Source organism: Ranitomeya variabilis, chromosome 6 (assembly GCF_051348905.1).
Source record: "Ranitomeya variabilis isolate aRanVar5 chromosome 6, aRanVar5.hap1, whole genome shotgun sequence".
Taxonomy (NCBI): Eukaryota; Metazoa; Chordata; class Amphibia; order Anura; family Dendrobatidae; genus Ranitomeya; species Ranitomeya variabilis.
Genome location: NC_135237.1, coordinates 578,217,288 through 578,232,586, shown reverse-complemented (window position 1 = coordinate 578,232,586; position 15,299 = coordinate 578,217,288). Strand labels below are relative to the sequence as shown.

The following is a 15,299-nucleotide window of genomic DNA, read 5'->3' as shown; positions in this document are numbered from 1 at the left end:
GTGATATACTGTAGTAATGGCGGGGTGCGCTCTCTTCTGTGATATACTGTAGATGTAGTAATGGCGGGGTGTACTCTCTTCTGTGATATACTGTAGATGTAGTAATGGCGGGGTGCGCTCTCTTCTGTGATATACTGTAGATGTAGTAATGGCGGGGTGTGCTCTCTTCTGTGATATACTGTAGATGTAGTAATGGCGGGGTGCGCTCTCTTCTGTGATATACTGTAGATGTAGTAATGGCGGGGGTGTACTCTCTTCTGTGATATACTGTAGATGTAGTAATGGCGGGGTGCGCTCTCTTCTGTGATATACTGTAGATGTAGTAATGGCGGGGGTGCGCTCTCTTCTGTGATATACTGTAGTAATGGCGGGGTGTACTCTCTTCTGTGATATACTGTAGATGTAGTAATGGCGGGGGTGCGCTCTCTTCTGTGATATACTGTAGTAATGGCGGGGTGCGCTCTCTTCTGTGATATACTGTAGGTGTTGTAATGGCGGGGTGTGCTCTCTTCTGTGATATACTGTAGGTGTAGTAATGGCGGGGTGCGCTCTCTTCTGTGATATACTGTAGTAATGGCGGGGGTGTACTCTCTTCTGTGATATACTGTAGATGTAGTAATGGCGGGGTGTACTCTCTTCTGTGATATACTGTAGATGTAGTAATGGCGGGGTGCGCTCTCTTCTGTGATATACTGTAGGTGTAGTAATGGCGGGGGTGCGCTCTCTTCTGTGATATACTGTAGTAATGGCGGGGTGCGCTCTCTTCTGTGATATACTGTAGGTGTAGTAATGGCGGTGCGCTCTCTTCTGTGATATACTGTAGTAATGGCGGTGTGTACTCTCTTCTGTGATCATGCACTGTACTTTAGGTGTAGTAATGGCGGGGTGCGCCCTCTTCTGTGATATACTGTAGATGTAGTAATGGCGGGGTGTGCTCTCTTCTGTGATATACTGTAGTAATGGCGGGGTGTGCTCTCTTCTGTGATATACTGTAGTAATGGCGGTGCGCTCTCTTCTGTGATATACTGTAGATGTAGTAATGGCGGTGCGCTCTCTTCTGTGATATACTGTAGTAATGGCGGTGTGTACTCTCTTCTGTGATCATGCACAGCACTGACAGCATCGGCCCCAGGTGCAGCACAGACATGTTCGGTAGAATTGTGAGCGCAGCTCTGGATGTGACTGGAGCAGAAGCTGTGCTGTCAGGTGATGTCATTCACAGGTGACTAATGTTCTCTGAGCGAGCAGACTACACGTGACCACCGGAGTGATGTCATATCTATGGTATGGGGGGCCGCGCCTGGGAGCCTTGGCGTGGTGTATCTGGATCCGTCAGACACAGTAGTAGGGAGAGCGGGTGTCAGCGGCGGTTCTCTCGCCCTCCTGGCCGCGCCCGGCCTCATCCTGAGTCACCACGTTTGTTCCCGTTGTTTACCTGCACACCGCAATAACAAATTGCAGCCAGATCTGCCGCCAAGGCCACCACCACAGAGGGGTCGTAACCCATAGCAACCAAGCGGCACTCCAGGAATGTCTGTGGCGATTTGTAGAACGCTGCCACCACCTGTGGTATCGCTGGTGTCACACCCAACCCGACGGTGACATCATCGACCGTACGGGAACAGTGATGTTGTCATCAGCCGAGGGATGTAATAACAATGGTCCCAATTACCGGGGACACCCTCTCCCCACACAGCGGTCCCAATTACCGGGGACACCCTCTCCCCCCACACAGCGGTCCCAATTACCGGGGACACCCTCTCCCCCCACACAGCGGTCCCAATTACCGGGGACACCCTCTCCACACACAGCGGTCCCAATTACTGGGGACACCCTCTCCACACACAGCGGTCCCAATTACTGGGGACACCCTCTCCACACACAGCGGTCCCAATTACCGGGGACACCCTCTCCCCACACAGCGGTCCCAATTACCGGGGACACCCTCTCCCCCCACACAGCGGTCCCAATTACCGGGGACACCCTCTCCCCCCACACAGCGGTCCCAATTACCGGGGACACCCTCTCCACACACAGCGGTCCCAATTACTGGGGACACCCTCTCCCCACACAGCGGTCCCAATTACCGGGGACACCCTCTCCCCCCACACAGCGGTCCCAATTACCGGGGACACCCTCTCCCCACACAGCGGTCCCAATTACCGGGGACACCCTCTCCACACACAGCGGTCCCAATTACCGGGGACACCCTCTCCCCACACAGCGGTCCCAATTACCGGGGACACCCTCTCCACACACAGCGGTCCCAATTACCGGGGACACCCTCTCCACACACAGCGGTCCCAATTACTGGGGACACCCTCTCCACACACAGCGGTCCCAATTACTGGGGACACCCTCTCCACACACAGCGGTCCCAATTACTGGGGACACCCTCTCCACACACAGTGGTCCCAATTACCGGGGACACCCTCTCCACACACAGCGGTCCCAATTACCGGGGACACCCTCTCCCCACACAGCGGTCCCAATTACTGGGGACACCCTCTCCCCACACAGTGGTCCCAATTACCGGGGACACCCTCTCCCCACACAGTGGTCCCAATTACCGGGGACACCCTCTCCCCACACAGCGGTCCCAATTACCGGGGACACCCTCTCCCCACACAGCGGTCCCAATTACCGGGGACACCCTCTCCCCACACAGTGGTCCCAATTACTGGGGACACCCTTGCCCCCCACAGCGGTCCCAATTACCGGGGATGCCCTCGCCCCCACAGCAGGCCCGAAACCAGGGATACCCCCCCCCCCCCACAGCAGGCCCAAAACCAGGGATACCCTCGTCCCCCACAGCGGTCCCATATACCGGGGACGCCCTCGCTCCCCCCCCCCCATAGCTCCACGCTCCACCCCCCCCCACAGCTGTCCCAAAACCAGGGACGCCCTTGCCCCCCTACAGCGGTCCCAATTACCGGGGACGCCCTCGAACCCCCCCGCCAATGCTCAGGTCTCGGATGACTCCAGCAGACCCCGGTTCTGACCTGTTTCTATCTCTCTCTCTCGCAGGTCTTCACACCCTGTCTCCGCAGCGCACGGACACCTGAACTGAGGCCCAGGGATCCCGCCTGATACAGGTAATCTGCTGATGACCGGTGCCCACAGCTGATGCTTTGTTACAATGTATCGGTACAGAGGAGACATTTGTTCTGCTGCTGTAAGTACTGAAACAATGCAGCAAACCTTCAGCTGTGCTAAAAGTGGAAACGCAAAGGTGTAATAGAAGATTACAAGACACATTATACTCAAAGTAAGAATCCTCCTAGCAGAATAGTGAGTGCAGCTCTGGGGTATAATACAGGAGGTAACTCAGGATCAGTAATGTAATGTATGTACACAGTGACTGCACCAGCAGAATAGTGAGTGCAGCTCTGGGGTATAATACAGGATGTAACTCAGGATCAGTAATGTAATGTATGTACATAGTGACTGCACCAGCAGAATAGTGAGTGCAGCTCTGGAGTATAATACAGGAGGTAACTCAGGATCAGTAATGTAATGTATGTACAGTGACTGCACCAGCAGAATAGTGAGTGCAGCTCTGGAGTATAATACAGGAGGTAACTCAGGATCAGTAATGTAATGTATGTACACAGTGACTGCACCAGCAGAATAGTGAGTGCAGCTCTGGGGTATAATACAGGATGTAACTCAGGATCAGTAATGTATGTACACAGTGACTGCACCAGCAGAATAGTGAGTGCAGCTCTGGGGTATAATACAGGAGGTAACTCAGGATCAGTAATGTAATGTATGTACACAGTGACTGCACCAGCAGAATAGTGAGTGCAGCTCTGGGGTATAATACAGGATGTAACTCAGGATCAGTAATGTATGTACACAGTGACTGCACCAGCAGAATAGTGAGTGCAGCTCTGGGGTATAATACAGGAGGTAACTCAGGATCAGTAATGTAAGGTATGTACACAGTGACTGCACCAGCAGAATAGTGAGTGCAGCTCTGGGGTATAATACAGGAGGTAACTCAGGATCAGTAATGTAATGTATGTACACAGTGACTGCACCAGCAGAATAGTGAGTGCAGCTCTGGAGTATAATACAGGATGTAACTCAGGATCAGTAATGTAATGTATGTACACAGTGACTGCACCAGCAGAATAGTGAGTGCAGCTCTGGGGTATAATACAGGATGTAACTCAGGATCAGTAATGTAATGTATGTACACAGTGACTGCACCAGCAGAATAGTGAGTGCAGCTCTGGGGTATAATACAGGATGTAACTCAGGATCAGTAATGTAATGTAATGTATGTACACAGTGACTGCACCAGCAGAATAGTGAGTGCAGCTCTGGGGTATAATACAGGATGTAACTCAGGATCAGTAATGTAATGTAATGTATGTACACAGTGACTGCACCAGCAGAATAGTGAGTGCAGCTCTGGAGTATAATACAGGAGGTAACTCAGGATCAGTAATGTAATGTATGTACACAGTGACTGCACCAGCAGAATAGTGAGTGCAGCTCTGGAGTATAATACAGGATGTAACTCAGGATCAGTAATGTAATGTATGTACACAGTGACTGCACCAGCAGAATAGTGAGTGCAGCTCTGGAGTATAATACAGGCTGTAACTCAGGATCAGTAATGTAATGTATGTACACAGTGACTGCACCAGCAGAATAGTGAGCGCAGCTCTGGAGTATAATACAGGATGTAACTCAGGATCAGTAATGTATGTACACAGTGACTGCACCAGCAGAATAGTGAGTGCAGCTCTGGAGTATAATACAGGATGTAACTCAGGATCAGTAATGTATGTACACAGTGACTGCACCAGCAGAATAGTGAGCGCAGCTCTGTCACCGTATAATCAGGGATATACAGTAGGTTGCGGTGATCCCGGATCTCTCATCGATCGCTTCCACCATCCACAGATCTATTCTCAGGATCCTTCTCTGTATAATGTTGTGGAAATAGCCCCAAAAATGTCCCCAATGTGTCAGAACCAGTTCTACCTGGAGAAAGTCGCGGCATTTCATAGAACGTCGTCATTGTGTAAATATGGCGTGTGAAGTCCCGCTGAGAAAGAGGCGCCCGTCTGTATGGGAGCATGACTGGTTTAGGGGGGAGGGCCGCACTGCGTGAATCAGGACTTCATGGTCTCTCCGATTGTCAGGTGAGGACGGGATTCTTTTACTGATTGGTCGGGGTCACACTAGCGCACAGCATCGGATGTGATCTGCTGACGACCCTCGGCTCCGGCTCTGCTGCGGCGTGATCGGGGTGTCCGTGCTCTGCTTTGGCGTGATTGGGGCATCCGTGCTCTGCTGTGGTGTGATCTGGGCTGGCTGTGCTCTGCTTTGGCGTGATCAGGGTGTCCGTGCTCTACTTAGGGGTTTCCATGCTCTGCTTCGGCGTGATAGTGGCGTCCATTGTCTGCTGCAGTGTGATCGGGGCATCCGTACTCTGCTGCAGTGTGATCCGGGCCAGCCGTGCTCTGCTGCAGTGTGATCTGGCTAGCCGTGCTCTGCTGCGGTGTGATCTGGCCAGCCGTGCTCTGCTGCGGTGTGATCTGGCCAGCCGTGCTCTGCTGCGGTGTGATCCGGCTGGCCGTGCTCTGCTTTGGCTTGATAGTGGCGTCCGTGCTCTGCTGCGGTGTGATCCAGGCCGGCCGTGCTCTGCTGCGGTGTGATCCGGCCAGCCGTGCTCTGCTTTGGCGTGATAGTGGCGTCCGTGCTCTGCTACAGTGTGATCCGGCTGGCCGTGCTCTTGATTTGGCTTGATAGTGGCGTCCGTGCTCTGCTGCGGTGTGATCCAGGCCGGCCGTGCTCTGCTGCGGTGTGATCCGGCCAGCCGTGCTCTGCTTTGGCGTGATAGTGGCGTCCGTGCACTGCTGCGGTGTGATCCGGCTGGCCGTGCTCTGCTTTGGCGTGATAGTGGCGTCCGTGCTCTGCTTCGGTGTGATCCGGCTGGCCGTGCTCTGCTGTGGTGTGATCGTGGCGTCCGTGCTCTGCTTCGGTGTGATTGTGGCGTCCGTGCTCTGCTTCGGTGTGATTGTGGCGTCCGTGCTCTTCTGCGGTGTGATCCAGGCCGGCCGTGCTCTTCTGCGGTGTGATCCAGGCTGGCCGTGCTCTGCTGCGGTGTGATCCAGGCCGGCTGTACTCTGCTGCTGTGTGATCCAGGCCGGCCGTGCTCTGCTGCGGTGTGATCCAGGCCGGCCGTGCTCTGCTGCGGTGTGATCCAGGCCGGCCGTGCTCTGCTGCGGTGTGATCCAGGCCGGCCGTTCTCTGCTGCGGTGTGATGCCGGCCGTGCTCTGCTGCGGTGCGATCCAGGCCAGCCGTGCAGTGCTGCGGTGTGATCCAGGCCGGCCGTGCTCTGCTGCGGCGTGGTCCGGCTGGCCGTGCTCTGTTCTCCGCTCCTCTAGCAGGTGACAATCGAATCACCGGTGCGGAGAGACTAATCTCTCCATCTCCTCCATGGCCTGCCTCGCCCGTATATTGGACTGCGCTCTGATGACATCCGAGTGCAGTCCAATGATTAGCCCACAGACTCGTGTGGGTGCACGCTGTGCCAGATACGCTGCCCAATCGGCATGAGATAATAATGGCAGATCTGCCCCAGAGGATAGCAGTGGTCCGATAACGTTACATAGCGCCCCCCCCATCGTGTAGACGCCAGTGTGACCCCGGCTTTATACTGAACGTCGTTCATACCGCAGATGGCAGCTGCGTATGACGCACTGCTCTGTATCCAGGCTGCGCAGGTTGGGAGTTTCCCTGTCAGATGTTGGAGGTGGTGGTGTTAGGAATGACCGGACCCCCGTGTCGCCCCCATCTGATCTCAGACGTTAACCTTCTCACACGCGGTTTTGCCATTTTGCCATTTCACTCTAAATTCCACACGGACTGATCAACACCGTCCTGAGCAAAGGTCAAGGCTCCAAAATCCTGGCCCCCATCCCAGCGCTGCGGGGCCCGGAGTAGTCACCGACTAACTGAGATCTGGGAGATGCTGACAATGAGAGGAATGTGCCGAGAATGCAGGGAGTGACGGGAGGAGCGGGCGAGGAATCTGCTGCAGACCAGCTGAGATATCGGGGACTGTATGGCGGTATTATCAGTCATTACATAGCTGTGATATCAGAGGACTGTATGGCGGTATTATCAGTCATCATATAGCTGTGATATCAGGGGACTGTATGGCGGTATTATCAGTCATTACATAGCTGTGATATCAGGGGACTGTATGGCGGTATTATCAGTCATTACATAGCTGTGATATCGGGGGACTATATGGCGGTATTATCAGTCATTACATAGCTGTGATATCAGGGGACTGTATGGCGGTATTATCAGTCATTGCATAGCTGTGATATCAGGGGACTATATGGCGGTATTATCAGTCATTACATAGCTGTGATATCGGGGGACTATATGGCGGTATTATCAGTCATTACATAGCTGTGATATCGGGGGACTGTATGGTGGTATTATCAGTCATTACATAGCTGTGATATCAGGGGACTGTATGGCGGTATTATCAGTCATTACATAGCTGTGATATCAGGGGACTGTATGGCGGTATTATCAGTCATTGCATAGCTGTGATATCAGGGGACTGTATGGCGGTATTATCAGTCATTACATAGCTGTGATATCGGGGGACTATATGGCGGTATTATCAGTCATTACATAGCTGTGATATCAGGGGACTGTATGGCGGTATTATCAGTCATTGCATAGCTGTGATATCAGGGGACTGTATGGCGGTATTATCAGTCATTACATAGCTGTGATATCAGGGGACTGTATGGCGGTATTATCAGTCATTACATAGCTGTGATATCGGGGGACTATATGGCGGTATTATCAGTCATTACATAGCTGTGATATCAGGGGACTGTATGGCGGTATTATCAGTCATTGCATAGCTGTGATATCAGGGGACTATATGGCGGTATTATCAGTCATTACATAGCTGTGATATCAGGGGGCTGTATGGCGGCATTATCAGTCATTACATAGCTGTGATATCAGGGGACTGTATAGCGGAATTATCAGTCTAAGCTGTGATATCAGGGGACTGTATGGCGGTATTAACAGTCATATAGCTGTGATATCAGGGGACTGTATGGCGGTATTAACAGTCATATAGCTGTGATATCAGGGGACTGTATGGCGGTATTAACAGTCATATAGCTGTGATATCAGGGGACTGTATGGCGGTATTATCTGTCATTGCATAGCTGTAATATCGGGACTGTATGGTGGTATTATCAGTCATTGCATAGCTGTGATATCGGGGGACTGTATGGTGGTATTATCAGTCATTACATAGCTGTGATATCAGGGGACTGTATGGCGGTATTATCAGTCATTGCATAGCTGTGATATCAGGGGGCCGTATGGTGGCATTATCAGTCATTACATAGCTGTGATATCAGGGGACTGTATAGCGGAATTATCAGTCTAAGCTGTGATATCAGGGGACTGTATGGCGGTATTAACAGTCATATGGCTGTGATATCAGGGGACTGTATAGCGGAATTATCAGTCTAAGCTGTGATATCAGGGGACTGTATGGCGGTATTAACAGTCATATGGCTGTGATATCAGGGGACTGTATAGCGGAATTATCAGTCTAAGCTGTGATATCAGGGGACTGTATGGCGGTATTATCAGTCATTGCATAGCTGTAATATCGGGACTGTATGGTGGTATTATCAGTCATTGCATAGCTGTGATATCGGGGGACTGTATGGCGGTATTATCAGTCATTACATAGCTGTGATATCAGGGGACTGTATAGCGGAATTATCAGTCTAAGCTGTGATATCGGGGGACTGTATAGCGGAATTATCAGTCATTGCATAGCTGTGATATCGGGGGACTGTATGGCGGTATTATCAGTCATTACATAGCTGTGATATCGGGGGACTGTATGGTGGTATTATCAGTCATTACATAGCTGTGATATCAGGGGACTGTATGGCGGTATTATCAGTCATTACATAGCTGTGATATCAGGGGACTGTATGGCGGTATTATCAGTCATTACATAGCTGTGATATCGGGGGACTATATGGCGGTATTATCAGTCATTACATAGCTGTGATATCAGGGGACTGTATGGCGGTATTATCAGTCATTGCATAGCTGTGATATCAGGGGACTGTATGGCGGTATTATCAGTCATTACATAGCTGTGATATCAGGGGACTGTATGGCGGTATTATCAGTCATTACATAGCTGTGATATCGGGGGACTATATGGCGGTATTATCAGTCATTACATAGCTGTGATATCAGGGGACTGTATGGCGGTATTATCAGTCATTGCATAGCTGTGATATCAGGGGACTATATGGCGGTATTATCAGTCATTACATAGCTGTGATATCAGGGGACTGTATGGCGGTATTATCAGTCATTGCATAGCTGTGATATCAGGGGGCTGTATGGCGGCATTATCAGTCATTACATAGCTGTGATATCAGGGGACTGTATAGCGGAATTATCAGTCTAAGCTGTGATATCAGGGGACTGTATGGCGGTATTAACAGTCATATAGCTGTGATATCAGGGGACTGTATGGCGGTATTAACAGTCATATAGCTGTGATATCAGGGGACTGTATGGCGGTATTAACAGTCATATAGCTGTGATATCAGGGGACTGTATGGCGGTATTATCTGTCATTGCATAGCTGTAATATCGGGACTGTATGGTGGTATTATCAGTCATTGCATAGCTGTGATATCGGGGGACTGTATGGTGGTATTATCAGTCATTACATAGCTGTGATATCAGGGGACTGTATGGCGGTATTATCAGTCATTGCATAGCTGTGATATCAGGGGGCCGTATGGTGGCATTATCAGTCATTACATAGCTGTGATATCAGGGGACTGTATAGCGGAATTATCAGTCTAAGCTGTGATATCAGGGGACTGTATGGCGGTATTAACAGTCATATGGCTGTGATATCAGGGGACTGTATAGCGGAATTATCAGTCTAAGCTGTGATATCAGGGGACTGTATGGCGGTATTAACAGTCATATGGCTGTGATATCAGGGGACTGTATAGCGGAATTATCAGTCTAAGCTGTGATATCAGGGGACTGTATGGCGGTATTATCAGTCATTGCATAGCTGTAATATCGGGACTGTATGGTGGTATTATCAGTCATTGCATAGCTGTGATATCGGGGGACTGTATGGCGGTATTATCAGTCATTACATAGCTGTGATATCAGGGGACTGTATAGCGGAATTATCAGTCTAAGCTGTGATATCGGGGGACTGTATAGCGGAATTATCAGTCATTGCATAGCTGTGATATCGGGGGACTGTATGGCGGTATTATCAGTCATTACATAGCTGTGATATCGGGGGACTGTATGGCGGTATTATCAGTCATTACATAGCTGTGATATCAGGGGACTGTATAGCGGAATTATCAGTCTAAGCTGTGATATCGGGGGACTGTATAGCGGAATTATCAGTCATTGCATAGCTGTGATATCGGGGGACTGTATGGTGGTATTATCAGTCATTACATAGCTGTGATATCGGGGGACTGTATGGCGGTATTATCAGTCATTACATAGCTGTGATATCAGGGGACTGTATAGCGGAATTATCAGTCTAAGCTGTGATATCGGGGGACTGTATAGCGGAATTATCAGTCATTGCATAGCTGTGATATCGGGGGACTGTATGGCGGTATTATCAGTCATTACATAGCTGTGATATCAGGGGACTGTGTGGCGGTATTAACAGTCATATAGCTGTGATATCAGGGGACTGTATGGCGGTATTATCAGTCATTGCATAGCTGTAATATCGGGACTGTATGGTGGTATTATCAGTCATTACATAGCTGTGACATCGGGGGACTGTATGGCGGTATTATCAGTCATTACATAGCTGTGATATCAGGGGACTGTTTGGAGGTATCAGTCATTACATAGCTGTGATATCGGGACTGTATGGCGGAATTATCAGCATATTGCTGTCAGTGATTACTTAGCTGTGATATCGGGGGACTGTATGGTGGTATTATCAGTCATTGCATAGCTGTAATATCGGGACTGTATGGTGGTATTATCAGTCATTGCATAGCTGTGATATCGGGGGACTGTATGGCGGTATTATCAGTCATTACATAGCTGTGATATCAGGGGACTGGCAGTATTATTAGTCATTGCATAGCTGTGATATCGGGGGACTGTATGGCGGTATTATCAGTCATTACATAGCTGTGATATCAGGGGACTGGCAGTATTATTAGTCATTACATAGCTGTGATATCGGGGGACTGTATGGCGGTATTATCAGTCATTACATAGCTGTGATATCAGGGGACTGTGGCGGAATTATCAGCATATTGCTGTCAGTCATTCCATAGCTGTGATATCGGGGGACTGTATGGCGGAATTATCAGTCATAAGCTGTGATATTGGGATTGTATGGCGGTAATATTTAGAGACTGTCTTGTCTTATCTGGGAGTCTTTGCCGACCTCCATGCGTTGGGGGTTCACGTACTGAGCACTGCCTGTCAGTGTATATGTCTGAACAGCGACTTCTGCTATGGAGTCTGCTCTGCAGGTACAATGTGCCATCAGCGGGGCCACGTGTCATGATGGCGCCATTTCTCTGGTGGCCGCTGTCTTCCATCTTCTTGGAGAAGCAGGAGCTGGATCCACTTGTCATGCTCCTGACCTTTCCACCAGCGTCGGTGCGATGTCCGCTCCGGAGCATCGATATATGTGCCCTCTCCTGTACTGCTCATGCTCCACTACAGTATATGCAGGTGCCATATATAGAGAGAAGTCTCCTCAGTGGGTTATTGGGGGTCATCTGGTGCCCCCGTATGTTACGCTCAGGGCTGTGGTCTTACAGGTCTCGGCTCGTTCTCAGCACCGACCTGTGAGGAAACTGTTGGCATAGCTGAGCGGGGCGAGGCCTGTCAGCCAGGGATGACGCTCCTGACATTGTTCTCATTCACACCTCGTGCCTGTAATAACAAAACATTTCTGACTGTCTCCTCTCTCACCCCTAACCAGTTATTATAGAGACTGTATTCCTGACTGTCTCTGGTTATTATACAGATTATATTGCTGTCTGTCTCCGGTTATTATACAGACTGTATTGCTGACAGTCTGCAATATAGTTTGTATAATAACTGGAGACAGTCAGCAATATAGTCTGTATAATATCACTGGTGATCCCTGTATTACCTGTACACTGACACTATATACAGAACTCCTGTGTATAATGTCACTGGTGATCCCTTTATTACCTGTACACTATATACAGAACTCCTGTGTATAATGTCACTGGTGATCACTGTATTACCTGTACACTGACACTATATACAGTGCTCCTGTGTATAATGTCACTGGTGAGCCCTGTATTACCTGTACGCTATATACAGAGCTCATGTGTATAATGTCACTGGTGATCCCTGTATTACCTGTACACTGACACTATATACAGAACTCCTGTGTATAATATCACTGGTGATCCCTGTATTACCTGTACACTGACACTATATACAGAACTCCTGTGTATAATGTCACTGGTGATCACTGTATTACCTGTACACTGACACTATATACAGAGCTCCTGTGTATAATGTCACTGGTGATCCCTGTATTACCTGTACGCTATATACAGAGCTCATGTGTATAATGTCACTGGTGATCCCTGTATTACCTGTACACTGACACTATATACAGAACTCCTGTGTATAATGTCACTGGTGATCACTGTATTACCTGTACACTGACACTATATACAGAGCTCCTGTGTATAATGTCACTGGTGATCCCCGTATTACCTGTACACTCTATACTATATACAGAGTGTGCAGTGAGTTTTTTAACATACACCAGTGACATTATACACAGGAGCTCTGTGTATAGCCTATAGTGTACAGGTAATACAGTGATCACCAGTGACATTATACACAGGAGCTCTGTATATAGTGTATAGTGTACAGGTAATATGGTGATTACCGGTGACATTATACACAGGAGCTCTGTATATAGTGTCAGTGTACAGGTAATACAGTGATCACCAGTGACATTATAAACAGGAGCTCTGTATATAGTGTCAGTGTACAGGTCACACAGTGATCACTAGTGACATTATACACAGGAGCTCTGAATATAGTATACAGATAATACAGTGATTACCAGTGACATACACATTAGCTCTGCATATAGTGTGTAGTGTACAGGTAATCCAGTGACCACCAGTGATATTATACACAGGAGCTCTGTATATACTGTAAAGGTAATACAGTGATCACCAGTGACATTATACACAGGACCTATGTATATGGTGTAAAGGTAATACAGTGATCACCAGTGACATTATACACAGGAGATCTATATATAGTGTCAGTGTACAGGTAATACAGGGATCACCAGTGACATTATACCCAGGAGCTCTGTATATAGTGTCAGTGTACAGATAATACAGTGATCACCAGTGATATACACAGGAGCTCTGTATATACTGTAAAGGTAATACAGTGAACACTGGTGACATACACAGGAGCTCTGTATATAGTGTATAGTGTAAAGGTAATATAGTGATCACCAGTGACATACACAGGAGCTCTGTATATAATGTATAGTGTAAAGGTAATATAGTGATCACCAGTGGCATTATACACAGGACCAATGTATATGGTGTTAGTATACAGATAATACAGTGATCACCAGTGACATTATACACAGGAGCTCTGTATATAGTGTCAGTGTACAGATAATACAGTGATCACCAGTGATATACACAGGTGCTCTGTATATACTGTAAAGGTAATACAGTGAACACTGGTGACATACACAGGAGCTCTGTATATAGTGTATAGTGTAAAGGTAATATAGTGATCACCAGTGGCATTATACACAGGACCTATGTATATGGTGTTAGTATACAGATAATACAGTGATCACCAGTGACATTATACACAGGAGCTCTGTATATAGTGTAAAGGTAATACAGTGATCACCAGTGACATTATACACAGGACCTATGTATATAGTGTACAGATAATACAGTGATTACCGGTGACATTATACACAAGAGCTTTATATATATAGTGTATAGTGTACAGGTAATACAGGGATCACCAGTGACATTATACCCAGGAGCTCTGTATATAGTGTCAGTGTACAGATAATACAGTGATCACCAGTGATATTATACACAGGAGCTCTGTATATACTGTAAAGGTAATATAGTGATCACCAGTGACATTATACACAGGACCTATGTATATGGTGTAAAGGTAATACAGTGATCACCAGTGACATTATACACAGGAGATCTATATATAGTGTCAGTGTACAGGTAATACAGGGATCACCAGTGACATTATACCCAGGAGCTCTGTATATAGTGTCAGTGTACAGATAATACAGTGATCACCAGTGATATACACAGGAGCTCTGTATATACTGTAAAGGTAATACAGTGAACACTGGTGACATACACAGGAGCTCTGTATATAGTGTATAGTGTAAAGGTAATATAGTGATCACCAGTGACATACACAGGAGCTCTGTATATAATGTATAGTGTAAAGGTAATATAGTGATCACCAGTGGCATTATACACAGGACCAATGTATATGGTGTTAGTATACAGATAATACAGTGATCACCAGTGACATTATACACAGGAGCTCTGTATATAGTGTCAGTGTACAGATAATACAGTGATCACCAGTGATATACACAGGAGCTCTGTATATACTGTAAAGGTAATACAGTGAACACTGGTGACATACACAGGAGCTCTGTATATAGTGTATAGTGTAAAGGTAATATAGTGATCACCAGTGGCATTATACACAGGACCTATGTATATGGTGTTAGTATACAGATAATACAGTGATCACCAGTGACATTATACACAGGAGCTCTGTATATAGTGTAAAGGTAATACAGTGATCACCAGTGACATTATACACAGGACCTATGTATATAGTGTACAGATAATACAGTGATTACCGGTGACATTATACACAAGAGCTTTATATATATAGTGTATAGTGTACAGGTAATACAGGGATCACCAGTGACATTATACCCAGGAGCTCTGTATATAGAGTCAGTGTACAGATAATACAGTGATCACCAGTGATATTATACACAGGAGCTCTGTATATACTGTAAAGGTAATATAGTGATCACCAGTGACATTATACACAGGACCTATGTATATGGTGTAAAGGTAATACAGTGATCACCAGTGACATTATACACAGGAGATCTATATATAGTGTCAGTGTACAG

General features: G+C 47.7%; 1 protein-coding gene across 2 annotated transcripts in view; it reads left to right on the top strand.

Moving 5' to 3' along the window:
* EPPK1 (epiplakin 1) overlaps positions 1 to 15,299 on the top strand; it is an 82,099-nt gene that overhangs the window by 20,859 nt on the left and 45,941 nt on the right. The window contains exon 2 of one of the 2 annotated variants that reach the window (XM_077271551.1): positions 3,028 to 3,095. The gene's annotated coding sequence lies outside the window, so the exon portion shown is untranslated. Of the gene's footprint in view, positions 1 to 3,023; positions 3,096 to 15,299 lie in introns of those variants that run through there. The other variant, XM_077271552.1, reaches the window with a different exon arrangement.